At 32.3% G+C, this 13,151-nt stretch overlaps 1 protein-coding gene across 1 annotated transcript in view; it reads right to left on the bottom strand.

The window, feature by feature from the left end:
- LOC139491829 (NADPH oxidase 2-like) overlaps positions 1-12,944 on the bottom strand; it is a 38,722-nt gene extending 25,778 nt beyond the window's left edge. The window contains exons 1-5 of the transcript XR_011656649.1: positions 12,810-12,944; positions 9,424-9,510; positions 4,111-4,232; positions 2,895-3,096; positions 402-529 (exon numbers count right to left, since the gene is read on the bottom strand). The gene's annotated coding sequence lies outside the window, so the exon portion shown is untranslated. The remainder of the gene's footprint in view (positions 1-401; positions 530-2,894; positions 3,097-4,110; positions 4,233-9,423; positions 9,511-12,809) is intronic.
- Positions 12,945-13,151: the final 207 nt, after the last annotated feature.

The following is a 13,151-nucleotide window of genomic DNA, read 5'->3' as shown; positions in this document are numbered from 1 at the left end:
CACCCTCCCCCACATTCTGTATATGCCTGCCTTAAGTTGAGAGCCTGTAATTCAGTAGTTGGCATTGTTGCTGTACATCATATTTGTTTTTGCTTTATTGTTTTGTACATAAATCAGGCCGTTAGTTTTCTCTTTGAATTGTATTAGATTTGCCATTGCAGGGATTTTATAGCTTGCTATGCGGTATGGCATTTGCTCATTGGCGAAGGCTGTACATTGACCTATGGTTGTTAACTTTATGTCCTGTTGTCCATGTTGGAGAGTTGTTTCATTGGTTATCTTACCACATCATCTTATTTATATAGAGGTAAACTAGAATATCCCCTCCTTTGAAATGAGGGAATAATTATAGATTTAAAAGTTCACAACATTACACAAAAAATACCTGAACATCAACTTACCAGTTTAGACAATGCTAAACCAAACAAATGACAATGCAGAGCCTTCAATCTACTAGTCATATCAGTGTGGTCAATGGCCAGAGTGGTTAATACTTCTACATAGTTCTCACTGTAATAATCCTGGCATGCTGAAATCACACAATGATGTAACTGGTTAAAACTGATTCTATGAAATAGGAATTACATATCAATTACTTTTTGAAAAGACTTCCTAGCATTAATCTTTATTTCTGTAATATGCCTGTTTGTGTATAAAGTATAGCTGCTATGACGAAATTTTCAAACTTAAAAGGAATAATTAAATTTTTTTTAAAGAGTAAAGATATATAATAGTCAACAGAGTCAAGTGATAAAATCTGATCTCTTACATGCTGTGTGTAATGTTCTCGAGACACATGTATAAGGGGAAATTATGCAAGGGAAATTTTATCAATGTGCAGTTTATCATAATTTATCAAAATGTCAGAAACGGTTTAAAAATGCATACAGAATCAGCCAATAAGTTTTTATCAAATTTATTGAAAACAAATTGGCATAAGATCCATTCGTAGAACTTTATTACCCTAAATAAGTAAATAAAATAAACTTATATAAAATAATTTTAATGTTTGAATTATCTCCCATTAATTTTCTAAAAAATTTACTTGTATAAGTAATTTTTTTTACAATCCCACAAAAGTTTTTTAAGTTTTGAGATGTAAAATCATGCCTTTAACAATTTTTCTCAGGTTAGCTCATAATTTTTATCATAGTTCAATGTTTCATCTCATTTTTTCAACAAAGAAACTGATTGTGCAAAGATCTTAAGTATTTTCACAAGGCCCTCAAAAATTGCCCGATGGGCGTTGTAAATGAACAGTGTTCTGAAGATAACAGACAAATGGGATTTTCATTGTCCATGAAATTACACTTAAATGACCAGGCCTTGACAATAACGCTTGTCCGATTGTCTGGTACCAGAGGGAAAAAAGGTCGGACAAGTAAAAGCTGTATCAAGCTTGTCCGTCGGGACAAGTACACTTATTCTGTAGAAAATAAATTTAATTCAACTTTGATGAACAAAGTAATTATAAACAAAAAACAAGAAAACAAATATTATTTTGACATGTTTCTGAATTCTGTTTTTTCAAATGAAAACCTTTTTCATCAACATGTTTACTTGCAATCGATAATTTTTAACTGGTTCTTTATCAGGTACTTTTTAACAGGTAAAAGGTATACTTTTCTCGGAAACCAGTCTTACTGATCCTGATCCGAATCAAGATGGGCTTTGTAGATAAGGTAACTTTACAGGACAGTTAGTCACCTCGAAAGATTCAGCTCCAAGTTTAATAGACAGTTTGGCACCGTAGAAGACATTTAGTAGACATGATTGATAGACAGTTTGACAAGGCAGGAGACATTTTGGGACCAAGACAAATCAGTACCCCATTTTGCTACCTTATTCTGTTCCTTATAATAAATACCATACCAGTAATTTTTTCACAAAAACATTTTTTTTTATTTCCCATAAATTTCACAAAATCATATTTGATCATAAGTAGAAAAAACAATACTTGCAATATGGTGACCTATAGTTGTTAATTTCTGTGTCATTTGGTCTCTTTCAGAGAGTTGTCTCATTGGTAATCACACCTTATGATGGCTCATCTTCTTTTTATTGATTGCATTTGAATAAACTTTTTTCCACTTAAAAAAAATCAACAGATTGAATACAAATCCAATGAGTGTACAGGCCTATCAGATGGTGCCTCATGTTTAGAGTCTGGTGAGACTGGAATTGATGAAAACTAGAACCTAATTCTTGTGACATGACTAGTTTCGCAGTTGTACTTGACTCATATTTTTGAAAAGTATTTCAAAAGAAATACATCAAATTCTGTTGTATTGTTTAAATTCGTTTTACTCCTTGAATCAACTAAAAATGTAAAAAGCTTATTTTTAATAGAATTTTTTTGGACAAGTAACAATTTCATTCGGACAAGTAAATTTTGGTATGTACTTGTCCTACAGGACAAGTTGAAAAAAAAGTTATTGTAGAGGCCTGATGACATTTGCAAAGGACAGACAATCAAAAATTCTATTAGAGCAAAGAATTTCTAAGATTTCAAGAAAAAAAGATAGGATGACTTTTTTTATAAGTAAAAAACTCTGAATGTGTAAGGGACATAACTAAACCAAATTTTTGTTTACCTATACAAGTACATAAAATACACTTGTATAAGTATCCTACACATTTACTTATAAAAGTATATTAATATTTACTTCTTCAAGAAGAAAAAAATACTTATACAAGTAGTACCCCTGACTGTATGTCTTCCTGGTTAATTATAAACCAGAATGTTATCACACAAATGATTAGATATCATCCCCCTGTTTCATTATGATTCACTCCCTAGCCAGCCAGTGAATTTTTTTACAGAGTTTCCTAATGTGTACTGTACTATATATTTTCAGTGTGAAAATTCCAGTTAAACTAACAGGAATAATTACCTTTTAGATATGCAGTATAACCTTTGAACTCTGGTGATTCAACTTGATTCAGGTATTCCTTTGCCTTTGAGTCTTCCTTTCTGATGTAAGCCATGCCAGCTGTCATGTAGACTATGTCAGTCACTGATGGAGTGTCAATATAGTGTTGTCCTGTCAGTATTAGGGAGAGAGGAAGGAGAGTTATGGGAGGTAACTCTAAATTCTGAAATAACAAGAAATCTATAAGTTAGAGGGAAACTAGATGTGTCAAAGCGACACGAATGGCCCTGTCTCAAAAATCTGAAAAATCTGCAATTTCAATAACAAATGTGGATACAAACATGATGGTAGTCTCACATATCAAAAATCAGCTCAAAATCTGGAGGCGTATAGAAAATGTCCATATAACTGTGATTGTCAACAATATTCAAAGTTGGTGAACCCTTAATTCTGGCAAAAATTAGCGGAGCGGAACGAAACTTATACCTGATCTATAACTCATCTTGAATAACTCACATACCAAAAATCATCCCAATATCTGAAAGCATTCAGAAAAAAAGTCTGTATAACTGTGATTTTCAACAATTTATCAAAGTCCAAAGCCTGTAACTTCGTCAAAAATTAGCGGAGCGGAACAAAACTTAAACTTGATCTGTAACTTATCATGGTAAACTCACATACCAAAAATCAGCCTAATATCTAAAGGCGTTTAGAAAAAAACTCCATATAGGTAATGGTTTGTTGTGGAATGACGGAATTACAGAATTACAGACAAGGGTAAAACTATATGGTACCGACAACTTCCTTGCGGGGCCATAAAAATCTTACAAGTAATTGAAGGAATTTGAAGTTACTTAAGAATAATAATGTATTCCATTGATTGAATTGAGCAAATATGCCAACAAATTTTGAAAAGAAATGCACATTCATTTGTATGATAAAATACATAAGGTTTAGAACCAAGGTGTAGAAACAGTCATATTTGCCAGACATGACCCAACCTAAAATGTCAATTACCAAAATTCTGTACATTGGTATTGAGGTGCTGAAAGTCTAATATTACAAAAATAATTACAGAGTGTAATATAATAAATAAATAAAATGATTTCCTTCCATTAAGCATCTCCAAATGATTGAAATTGTGTGATTTATTTTTTTTAAATCTTTGTTTAGTACCAAAACATTTAGTATTTTGTACAATTCGGAACATTAATTGTAACAACTTATTTTATAATACCTTTAAACCATGTAGAGTTGCATATTTATCAACTAACTGCATCACACTGTCAGTCTTGGTCTGATTGCAGTTTACCACTATCCATAAACAACACAGACTTACTAATGGTGACAAAATTCTGTCTATAAATAGAAAAAAAAATCATACATGTGACATTCTACAACATAAATACATTTTATCTGTATTTAATAGACACTGTTTGAAATCTGCTCAATATAAGTGAACCTTATAAAACAGTCAGAGCTCAGACATAAATAAGTCTGAATCTGCTTTTGACTCATAGAGGTCTAAATTCGTAAGTTTTAGGATTTGTCTCCCTTTAACGCAATACAAAATATGACTTCATAATGACTCTGACAAAATCATTGATGCATTACGTAACCAACACATGGCTAATCTGTAATCAAACAGTGAACAAAACAACAGGAATAAATACATCTTTATTATTAAACAGCTATATAAATTATCATAATCAACATCAACTAAATTCAAACCAAACAAACATTCATGCAGAAAATGAATATAATTCCTGGATTTGCATTGGTTTTACCGGCGTTCAGTAACTGTCAGCTGCAAACAAAAATGTCCCAATTTTGTCCGACTTATACGAGGGTCAAGACTAAATCCTCAGAATTTGGAGCTGAAAAGGGCATCCGACTTATAGTTGGATCGACTTATAGGCGAGTATCTACGGTAATAAGTCAAATATTGTTAAGCAACAAATAATTGACCAGAGTCAAAAAGTTGCAAATATTGACTCCTACTAAATTAACAAAATTGGTAAACTTCAAGACCCACGCATATTTATAAAAAGGTCACGCATCTAAATCAAATAATGACAACATTGAAAAACAATGCTTTGTCTTCTAAAGAAAAATATGAATGAGGGTCTAAAAAATTTGTAAGGGTTCCGCGGAACCCAGTGTCTCGCCTACTTTTGCTGTTAATCGCAGACTCAACAAAATGAGGAAAAACATCAATAAAAATTTCCCTCTCGATACTGTCTTTTGATTGAAAGAAGCTTCCAAGTTTGGTAAAAAATCCAGGATAGTTTATGAATCTAATAAATGTTGTATAAACTTTAACTGCAGACTGTATGTAATGTTAACTGGAAGAAAAACTAAGTCCATTGATAAGTAAAATACGGAAAAGTGGAAATTTATTTTTACAAAATTTTCTCCTTGATACTATCTTATGATTATAAACAAGCTTCTGTCCAAGTTTGGTACAAATCAAGGATAGTTTATGAAAGTTATTAAAATTTTTAAAACTTTAACCACAGAGTGAATGTAATGTTTCCTCGCAGAAAAACAAAGTCCATTTATAAGTAAAATACGGAAAAAATGGAATTTTATTTTTACAAAATTTACTTCTAGATACTTTCTTATGATCATAAACAAGCTTCTGTCCAAGTTTGGTAGAAATTCAGTATAGTTTAAGAAAGTTATTAAAATTTCAAAAACTTTAACCACAGAGTGAATATTTGTGGACGCCGCCGACGACGCCGACGCCGACGGAATGTAGGATCGCTTAGTCTCGCTTTTTCGACTAAAGTCGAAGGCTCGACAAAAATCACAGATAATGTTAATTAACCTCACAATGCAACCACCTGGAGCCACACTTAATTAATGAGGTAAAACATCTGTGTTTAGTAAGGATGTTCAATTGGATAATAAAATATAGATAGCTCAAGTCCTTGTGAACTCTCAGACAGGTTTTTACTGTCATAGGTGTACTTTGGCCACCAAGTCAAATTAAGTTTTTTCATCAACATAAATAGACATAAACAAGTCTGTCATTTTCTGACTTAGATAAGTCTAAAATTGAAAACACATTTTTATAATAAATACATGTTTCCACTTCTGTAGGTCAAAAACAAAAATTGACTTGTTTATGTCTGAGCTCTGACTGTAGAATGGTACATTTATATGAGTTTTTACAATTGAAAAAATACAACATTTCAAAATGCCATATAATGGTGGGTAACAAACAAACAAAATAACTTTCACACTTTTCAAAAGTTCTGACTACAGCATCACTATGAATATCCTGATTTCATATCAGACATGAACAAGTAAAATGCTTATTTGGGCCCCTTTTTTGCCCCTAATTCCTAAACTGTTGGGACCTCAACTCCCAAAATCTATTCCAACCTTCCTTTTGTGGTCATAAACCTTGTGTTTAAATTTCATTAATTTCTATTTACTTATACTAAAGTTATTATGCGAAAACCAAGAATAATGCTCATTTAGGCTCTTTTTTTGCCCCTAATTCCTAAACTGTTGGAACCAAAACTCCCAAAATCAATCCCAACCTTCCTTTCGTGGTCATAAACCTTGTGTCAAAGTTTCATAGATTTCTATTCACTTAAACTAAAGTTATAGCGCGAAAACCAAGAAAATGCTTATTTGGGCCCTTTTTGGCCCCTAATTCCTAAACTGTTGGGACCAAAACTCCCAAAATCAATTCCAACCTTCCTTTTGTGGTCATAAACCTTGTGTCTAAAGGAGTAGGGGCAATAAGGCCCTTATTTGGCCCAAAAATTACTGCAAATTTAAAAGTTATCATATGTATTCTTAATAATTGAATACCGTACTACAGTACAAGGTACTCAGAGAAACAAAACAAATTTGACATTGAACAAGTTTCCATGGCAACAAAACATGATTTATTTTGCATATTTTGTAAAATTTCGTGATTTTCCTTGTTTTTCGGGCATACTCCGCTTTATTGCATAATTTCGTCTGACAAATAGGCTATGCAAATAACCGGAATGTACTGTATTACTAACTTTATTTATTTAATTCAGGCTACTGAATGGAAGAAAAACTTTTCTCTAATTTTCACATTTCTTGAGCCGTGTGAGAAAAATATTTCACATCACAAGTGAAATACCAAATGATTGGTTAAATTTGGTTATCAGTCTGCACCAAAAACTTTTTCAACTACTAGTCCAAAGACCAATATTCTGACATTTTCTTATTTGGCCAAACAAAGTTTTGCAAAAAACTTACTAGTCCGAATGAAATTTTACTAGTCTGGGGCATCAGACTAGTGGATAACCGTGCATACTGGGTTATGATGTTAAATTTTCTTAATTTCTTCTGAATTTCCTATAGTGACATCCTGAAAAATACCTGACGACATCACAAATAAAGAACTCAACTTTCTGCAAATATTTGAAAGGGAGGATAAAAATCATTAGAGAAACAGATTCCACCACCATAACTCGTGTATTACGATATTTCTCCACTCTCAACAGCTAAGTTTTAATTATTTAAAAGGCTCAGCAAGTCTCACACTTTAAATTTTAAAATGTAACTGTTTCGAGTGGAGAAATATCGTAACACACTTGTCATACTGTGTTGCAATGATGGAATCTATATACCTTTACCAACCAGCTGATATAATCTGAACAAACTTACTTAAACTATGTTATAAAAAATATAAGTTTTTTTTTCACTTCAGTTTTGTTGTAATAAAGAAGAAATTTTCAAATTTTTAAAGTTATAAAAAATTCAGTCATCACAGCAATCTTTAAAGATATTCACAATGAAATGAACAATAGTTAAAAAAAATAATATATATATTTAAAGCTATTTTTTTAAATCTTAATTCAATAACTGATAACCATGATAACTAGTACAATCAAAATTTACCGTGAGTGACTTGCAATGTTTCAAATTTTTTTGAGTTATTCCCCTTTGGTTTGCTTTTAATTTCATAAAAAAACTTCTTTCAAAATTTCTTTTTGCATCATCGTTATGTGATACTTTAGTCTTTCAATGTGATGTGGGATGATGCCATCTGAAAATGTTGTGTTATACCTAGATTATGTTATCAAGTGAAACTCTACAACATTGAATAACAAATATTCTGGTTTAACTGGGTGTTAAATGAAATTTATGAGAACAGTGTGCTATTTGAACTAGCTGATGTCCAGTGGTTGTTGTTTGTTGAAGTGGTTCATAAATGTTTCTTGTTTTTTATTTAACTGATCGTTGGTTTTCCTGTTTGAATGGTTTTACATTTTGTGGCCCTTTATAGCTTGCTTGTTCGATGTGAGCCAGTGCTCCATGTTGAAGGCCATACTTTGACCTAAAATGGTTTACTTTTAAAAATTCAGACTTGGATGGAGAGTTATCTAATTGGCACTCATACCACATCTTCTTATATCACAGATACCTAATAAAACAAGAGTGCACACACTGAAATGTCTCGCCTTCTTTACTAATCATTGATATAATGTTGATAATCCTAAATATAAAGCTTTATTACAACTCAAATAAACTTAACATTAACCAAGAAAACTAAACATTGACCAATGAACCATGAAAATGAGGTCAAGGTTAGATGAATCATGTCAGACAGGCATGTACAGGTAATAATTCTTCCATACAACAAATATAGTTCACCTATTGCTTAAAGTTTAAGTAAAACAGACCAAACACAAAAACTTAACACTGAGCAATGAACCTTGAAAATGAGGTCAAGGTCAAATAAAACCTGCACTACTGACATATAAATCATAAAATATTTCCATACACAAAATATAGTTGATCTATTGCATATAGTATTAGAAAAAAACTCAAAAACTTAACTTTGACCACTGAACCATGAAAATGAGGTCAAGGTTAGATGACACCTACCAGCTAGACATGTACACCTTACAATCATTCCATACACCAAATATAGTAGACCTATTGCATATAGTATAAGAAAAACAGTCCAAAACACACAAACTTAACTGTAACCACTGAACCATGAAAATGAGGTCAAGGTCAGATGACACCTGCCAGTTGGACATGTACACCTTACAGTACTTCCATACACCGAATATACTAGACCTATTGCTTATAGTATCTGAGATATGGACTTGACCACCAAAACTTAACCTTGTTCACTGATCCATGACATGAGGTTGAGGACAAATGGAAACTGTCTGACGGGCATAAAGACCTTGCAAGGTACGCACATACCAAATATAGTTATCCTATTACTTATAATAAGAGAGAATTTAATATTACAAAAAATCTTAACTTTTTTTTCAAGTACATGTAGTCACTGAACAATGAAAATGAGGTCAAGGACATTGGACATGTGACTGACGGAAACTTCGTAACATGAGGCATCCATATATAATATATAAAGTATGAAGCATCCAGATCTTCCACCTTCTAAAATATAAAGCTTTTAAGAAGTGAGCTAACACTGCCGCGGCTACCGCCGCCCTAGCCGCCGCCTGATCACTATCCCTATGTCGAGCTTTCTGCAACAAAAGTTGCAGGCTCGACAAAAATACCACTTCCATACCGTCATGTACTTGTTGTAAAGCCAGGAACAGTAACTCTGTTGTATCTTGATGTTCATTACAATGTCTCCAGTCCTGTTGTCCAATTACTAGAACAAAAAAGAAATTTAAATACAATGCATTTTAGACAATAAGTACACTACTGTATAATATAACCCTCACATAATTTTTTTTTCTTATTTTGGCATTGATAATTAATTATTAATGTTATGTTTTAATTAAGGTTGTATCAGTATGCCTCTGGCCTTTGTTAGACTTGTATAATTCCCTCACTGTGTTGAAAAATCATTGGTGGCCTTCAGCTTTTCTCTACTCATTGGTTGTGTTGTTGTCATTTTGACACATTCCTTATTCTCATGTTGTACATGAGCAGAGATTTTAAAGAGGCAGGCATAACATATATGGACCATAATTTGGTATTCGGTCTTTGGTTTCTTTTTGTATCCTTTTTTATAAGTTCTAAAACTTTAACTTGTGGGTTGTGTTGGTGTTAGAATAGTATTAATGGAACAATTGAGTTTTTCAAGAAAAAATTAATACATTTTGATTCACCGTTTACGTGACAGGAAACCAAACAGGAAACCAATCTTTATTTTCTTTATTTTGTACAATATATTTCGAAAGACATAAATGAACACCATTACTAGTGTTACTTGCTTCATGTTTATATTTAAAATCTATTTTCTATGTTAGATTAAAGTTTTTTTTAAACGCGACAGGAAACCATAAGAAACCGAAAGCATTTTTTTAGTTTTATTTTATTGCAAAATCTGCTTAAAATAATCTGAACAGTATACTTTTTCTTAAAATCCATCTTAAATGTAACAGTATTATAAAACTCCTAAATATGTGCTTGTTTTGAAAACAATTATTACAATTTATTCAGAAATTTCCATATTTTCTTCATTGATACAGGATACCATAATCGTTGTATCTTGATGTTTTAGCCAAAAAAATGTATTTATATTTGGTTTTGAAATTCCAGTTATATACAATTTATTTCAAATCATTGGCAATGTAAAATTCTTGAAATCCAGTAAAGAAAAAACCTTTAACTTGGAATTAAAATCTTTAAAATATAGGCACCATGTGATATTTGTGACCTGTACACCATCTACATGGTTTCCACATTTTAACCTACTTTAGTGGGCTAAAATCAATTAAGTACTTCCTTTCAAGTCATGCATGGTAAAAGTTTACTTCTTCTTTGACAAGTTTATTGCATTTCTGAAAAGTGTTTGCAGAACATGAATAAAAAAAAAAATTAAAAATTGTGACAAAGATACCAAATTTGTACATTCCAAGTGTAACGGTATATTAACATGTATTTTTTATTAAATTATCTTAATTCACCTAAAATATCCAGTAATATTTACTGCTGAAGCAAAATCAATCCAACGAGCATGGGCAAAATGATAAGAGACGTAATTTCGATTGAATTTACCAAGGACCCTTTACATCGTTATCCGGAAACGAAGTGTGTTATAACATCGTCAAATCTGAAATCGATTTTGTCAAGTCATTGGGCATTTATTTTCACACAAGATTGTATGTAAAATTATGCACATAGGAAAAATAATAGACCCCCGGCGCAATCTCGTTGAAAATTGTATTTTCCTTTTTGTAACAAGACGAAACAAGTCTACAGATTATGTTTGCTAACATCCCATTGGAAACAAAAACAATGTTTAGACCTAGTATTTCATATATCCGGCCGTAAGGGTGTGATCACATGTTAGTCACATGTTTCACGTATGACCGGAAATGATTAGAACTTAACGACAAAAACAATTTTAATAAAAAAAAGGGAAAAAAACTGGACTTCTGTTTCGTGTGAAATGTAACGCATAACGATAACGTCATTTTCTAACTTAATTATTACGAAGAACAAAACTAGAATGTAAATCATCTCTGATTTACCTGTTTGAACATCTCGCGAGAGTTCATATTTGCATATTGATATAAAGAATTCTATTACAACAAAGCAGATTACATCATCTAAAATTTGCGTTACGAAATCGGAAACGAAAGTAACGCCAGTGTTTTTACACCTGCTACAGAAATACTTATAGTTCTCGGCATTTTCTTCTGACTATTCTTATTGGTCGATGTTGTTTATTATTTGAAAGCAAAAGTTACGAATTTGCCAGTGACGATTATCTATAAATCAGTCAGCATTATGCACTTCGGAAGCGAAAAGTAACGCGAGAAACGACACAAAAATACGGTTGTTTAATCTTTGAAATTTGTTAATTTCAATTTTTTTTCTAGGGAAGAGTAGCATACACTTGTATGTTGATAAAAATAAAGGCATCTTTAGTTGTAGTTACAACTTTTCTTACAGAAATACACATTTTTATCACTTTTCTATCGTTATAGGAAACGAGCCCAATAGCAAATTATGGGCCATATATACTAGATACCATTGAGATGGGAGCCATCTCTGTGGACCCTGCTGTCAATAACGTGGGGTAAATAAGTTGTATGGATAATCTGATATGAAGACCTAGGAAGTTGTACATACATCATGACACGCCCTCTGGTGTTGGTTAAAATGGATGTCAAGTATAAACTTTGAAATCATAACGGTTATCTAGATATGGAGGGGACACGATCTTCACCACAGGACACAGGGTTGTCAACTGAAACCAAAGTTTTTGACCTTTACCTTTGACCTAGGAAGTTGTACATAGATCATGACACACCCTCTGGTGTTGGTTAATAAACATGTTAAGTATTAAGTATAAAATCATAACGGTTATCTAGATATGGAGCAGACACGATCTTCACCACAGGACACGGGGTTGTCAACTGAAACCAAAGTTTTTGACCTTGACCTTTGACCTATGAAGTTGTACATACATCATGACACACCCTCTGGTGTTGGTTAAAATGGATGTCAAGTATAAACTTTGAAATCATAACGGTTCTCAAGATATAGAGCGGACACGATCTTCACCACAGGACACAGGGTTGTCAACTGAAACAAAAGTTTTTTTACCTTGACCTTTGACCTAGGAAGTTGTACATACATCATGACACGCCCTCTGGTGGTGGTTAATAAACATGTAAAGTATAAAGTATGAAATCATAATGGTTTTCTCGATATGGAGCAGACACAAAGTTAAAGTGTTACGGACGGACGGACAGACTGATCACTATAGGGCCACCCCCCTAAAGGCGGGGACCTAATAAAAACTCTTGATTTGAAATTAAGCTGACATTGCCATGGCAAAAAAAACAGACAACAAAAAGACAAATTAGTATGTTAAACTTAGTTTAACATGTTAAAGAAGACTTTGTAAGCTCCTGTTAACCCTCCACATGCATTTGAATGGAATAGCTCTAAATTGAGGCTAACTGATCATACATTTACAAGAATACATACCACGTATCAATGTTTCTTTGATAATTTGTAGAAATTGATGATCATGCAGACAACCTACATTCTCTGTTTGTATTCTAATAAAACACAGATTATAAAGGGCAGATAACTCAAGCTGTAATTGTGTCATGTCCAATGGTGCACCTGTAGGATAAATAAAAAAAATACATTTAAAAAGTAGTATTTATCTGAAAACAGGGATCAAATTTTGTAATTTGTACATATTTATAATAAATTTTGTTTGTGAGTTTCAGTTTGATGTAAAGTATGTATGCAGAAAAGAAAAAGAGTTCTTTAATTTTGTATCATTTTGTATCAGTTTGAGAATATAAGGACAAACTATGC

The sequence above is a fragment of the Mytilus edulis genome, chromosome 10 (genome assembly GCF_963676685.1).
Source record: "Mytilus edulis chromosome 10, xbMytEdul2.2, whole genome shotgun sequence".
NCBI classification, from domain to species: Eukaryota; Metazoa; Mollusca; class Bivalvia; order Mytilida; family Mytilidae; genus Mytilus; species Mytilus edulis.
This window is presented reverse-complemented; position numbering and strand designations above follow the sequence as displayed.